General features: G+C 53.1%; 1 long non-coding RNA gene across 1 annotated transcript; it reads right to left on the bottom strand.

Annotated features, from left to right (window-relative positions):
- Window positions 1–1,206: 1,206 nt before the first annotated feature.
- LOC308650276 lies at window positions 1,207–2,557 on the bottom strand. Its single transcript, XR_014022311.1, has 4 exons — window positions 2,377–2,557; window positions 1,984–2,051; window positions 1,735–1,853; window positions 1,207–1,620 (listed from the first exon to the last, which is right to left on the bottom strand). It is a non-coding gene; the product is annotated as an uncharacterized lncRNA (long non-coding RNA).
- Window positions 2,558–4,033: the final 1,476 nt, after the last annotated feature.

Here is a 4,033-nt window from a genome sequence, read left to right as displayed (position 1 = left end):
CAGGCGCTGTTCAAGTGAAAGCGCCTGAACCGGGGCAGCTCTCAGGAACCCTGTGCTCTGGCTTCTGTTTGTTGCTGGCTGCTCTGTGCCTCCTGGATCAGCAGCTGCGACATTCTCAAGATGAAACCAGCCCTGCCTTGCCCTTGCCCAGCCTCTGCTAATGCTTTCGGGTGTTTGCAGAGTGAACTGTGGACACTCATGGCAGCCTGCGGGACCTGCCTGCGTCTCCACCCAGGCCCCTCTGGTCCACGAGCTCCACCTCACTCAACAGGCCTCACCCCGGGAGGATGGCAGGGGTCCCAAACTCCACCTTAAAAGCCAGGAGCACTGCTTTCAAACTCCAGGTCTCAACTCATTCGTCATCCATGAAATTAATCCAGTGGTTTCCCACCAAGGACTTTATAACTGAGCAGAATCAAAAGTGGTTTTGGAAAGTCAGATTGGGGCAAAGAGCAAGGAGGGGTGGAGAGCACCGGGGATGGCGGAGGAGTTGGAGGAGAGCCTGGAGGGTCCCCAGCAGGTGTCGAGAATGAACAGCTGAGGAGGGAGGAACAGGGAAAGTCCAGACATGGGGTCTCCATGAGCTGGGTGGGAGGGAGACAGCACTGTGACGTGGTCCTGTGCTGCCTCGGTGACCAGAGAGACGTGTCCTCTCCCTTGTGCACTTGGAGCAGTGCCAACCGAGAGCTCGGACAGATGAGGGTCTGCGGGACCTCGGGTTCCTCACCAGGAGCCACTGCCCAGCACCCCCTGCTGGGCTGCCAGGTCCTGTCCTGCCTGAAGGAGGCGTGGGAGAGAGGGAGGGAAGGAGGGGAAAGAGAACTTGCTCTAAACTGACAAGTCCTCTCCAAATCCCGAGTCCCTGGGCCGTCACCTCCACCGCTGGGGCTTGACCAGACAAGGCAAGGTTTGTGTTTAAAGCCTTGGCGTTAGAGACAGCCCCGAGCTGGCCCTGGGCCCACACAGTCTCCAGCTCCAGACGGAGCCCGGGCAGTGCTCCTCTGAGTTTGGGTTTTGCGGGTGCCCAGGAGGCATGTCTTTGTTTTCCATTTGCAGAAGTGTTACATGCCTGATGCAGAAACTCAGAGAAAAAAGAATTTAAACATCACCCTGTAAATTGTTATTTAAAACATACATATGTGTTTTTAATGTTTCAATGCATACATGTCTGCACATGTTGCAGACTTAAAATATGACCATATCATCAACAATTAATAAAAAGCTTTAATAAAATCAATTCACATAGAGAAGATTTTTAACGATTCTTAAAGAGAGATTAAAAGATCAAAGTTGTTAAGGACTCAAGTTACTTTTAATTGTGTGTGTGTGTGTGTGTGTGTGTGTGATCTTAAGCTAGGACTGACAATTTAATTCTATTAATCAAAACAACTGAATGGACTTAGAGACATGAGCATGAGAATCTCACTCCTTTAAAATATGCTGAAAGTTCATCTTTTCAACATTTCAAGTGATTTTCCTCGGTTGGTTGAAGTCAGTAGGTTTTATTATAAAATACGACTCATGTTGCAAAAGAAAAGATTTTGCTCCGAGTGGCTTCAGGGTGCTGGCTCTGTAAGCACTTACCACACACCCACATCAGGGCAGCCGGGGAACTGGGCACTGGTGGGGACAAGGGGTGATGGATAAAATAATGAGAGCCGTGAAATATCCGCAGACAGAAGAGAAAATGACTCTGGCATGTGGGACAGAAGAAGTGAAATGACAAAAACACACCTCAGTAGTTGGCCTGAGTTACTTTTTGTAGATGTCATTTGTGGAAAGTCTTTGAAAGTGACAGATTTCTTGCGGATGGAGAGGAGGAGGGTGGAGCATGACTCATCTTGAATTAAACCCTTTTTGGATAAGATTCCATGGTTGTACATAAAAGAAAGACCAAGAGAGAAAAATAATCGAAGTTAGTGGAAAGTGAGACATTCAGACTCAGAGAAAATGTCGGGGGTCAAAGACACTTCCTTTACTCACGTTTCTTTGTTTGTTTGTTGGACAGGCTAAGGAATAGGAGGTCCTGGTCATCCAGAGAAACTTGGCACCTGCAAAAGGCCCCTTAAGTACTGAATCAGGGACCCAGGACTGCTGAGAGCGGGAGAAAACACTGGTGGGACTTCCATTTAAAATGTAAAGCCTCGGGTCCTACATGTCGACAATTAGTTGTCAAGGTCAGCTGTGGTGACTTCTTACCCAGAACCTGTCACCCACTCTCCTCATCTGAGATGACCCACAGGTCCCCGGCACCCCTGGTGGGTCGGATGGGGTCTGTGCCCCGTCGCTGCCCGGCCCTGCCCAGCCCCTCTGGCTCCTTCCCCTTCACTCTGACATGGGGACGCCCTGCAGCCACGGCCTCCCCTGGGCACTGACCGAGGCCCTGGCATCTCATCTTCAGCAGGACTTCCTCCCAGGTCCCTCCCAGGTTCTGCTCCACGTCTCGGCTTCCACCGCAGCCAGGCATCCATCTGCCCACACCAATGTCACCAGGCCCGTCCCAGCCCTGGTGACCACCCTCTTGTGAATCCAGGGCCAGCGTCGCTGTCCCCTGGCCTCTCAGTGGCATTTCAGCTGACCGGCTGCTTCCTCTTGGCTCTGCGCCACCCCAGCCTCCTGCTTCCTGCCGCCTCCTGGCTGCTCTGTGTCCTCCGGTCTCTAAAGGCTGCAGCACCAGCCCCTTCTGCATGGACACGTCTCCCACGGAGACCTCAGCCAGAGAGGGCTTCTAAGTATCTTTACAAAAAGATCTCCACGTCTCGCTCCCCCTTCCGTCTTTCCAGGGAGCCGAGGCCTGCTCTCCAGCACTCGGACTTCACGGCAGAGTCCTATCAACACTCCTACTAGGTGTGTCAGAGGGGATGCTTGCTCGTCCCCTGCCCCCGTTTTCCTCCTCCCTCTCCCTCTCCTGTGCATCTCGGGAGTGACCGTCTCCAGCAGTGTCCTTGATCTCTCCTTCCTGTGTCCATCTCACTCGATGCTTAGTTAAGTCCCATCCCCTTTGGCTTCCCAAATAAATCCTGAGGTCATCTCTCCGTCCCCACTACTACCACTTCCCTCCACATTAGCCGCTCTTGTGCCAGGACAGGGTAGTCAGAGCATTCAAAAAGCCGTTGCTTTTCGTAAAAGCTGAAACCTGATGAAACTCCACTGAAGAATGATCTGCAGTGGACTCCCAATGCCCAGGAACAAAAACCCACACTCCCTCTACAATCCTGGAAAAGTGGGACCCACCTAAGCCACCCACACCGTGTGACTCTCATTCACCCACCTGTTTTCCTCAGGGAGGAAGGGTCTGCTGATGAGTGACTGACAGGACGGCAGGGCGCTGGGAATGACCTCTGTGTTGTGCACTGCTCAATTTGGTGGCATGTCAATCACCGTGGTCCTTGCTGCTGCAACAAATGGGCAACAGAGAAAAGGCTCGGACAGTGGAGCTGTTTGTGGTCCACATAACAGTGAAGGACTGTTGTGTAGCTTTGTCCACCTGGAAATTCCCAGACCTGTTCCTCCACAGTTTCACTGCCCCCTGACCTGCTGTTCTTACCTGTTCGACAGGTAAGACAGACTGTGGAAGGGTAGAGGGTAAGCAAGGCTCACTGCTCTCAGGTCTCAGCCCTGGCATTTCCCCTGGCATTCCACTGGCAATATCCAGACAGGAGGCCACTGCTGGATGCCAAGGGGGCCAGGAATATGGTCCCTAGTGGGCAGCACATCCTGGAACTCCCCTCTCTGGGTGGGCACAAGCCCCAGAGCTCAGCTGGCCAGCCCTACCACTGGACCTGTCCTTGTAAGGAGAGACTCAGGGAGGCTTTGGAGCAAGGGGGAAGGATGGAGGTTTCAGGATGGAGTGTCACCTGGTCACAAAACCAGCTGGCCAGGACCAAGGGGGACCGGCACCCTGGAGTACAAATGGAGGGAGATGCCCCTTCACCCAGCATCATTCATGCTCAGCCTGAAGCAGGTTCCAATCCTGGCGTGTGTTCGGTGGCTCTCTGAGCCAGAGCACAGCGGTCCGTGGCCGGCGGGGATG

Source organism: Spermophilus citellus, assembly GCF_964194105.1.
Source record: "Spermophilus citellus genome assembly, chromosome: 5".
Taxonomy (NCBI): domain Eukaryota; kingdom Metazoa; phylum Chordata; class Mammalia; order Rodentia; family Sciuridae; genus Spermophilus; species Spermophilus citellus.
The sequence above is the reverse complement of the archived record's forward strand: the minus strand, read 5'-3'. Positions and strand labels throughout refer to the sequence as shown.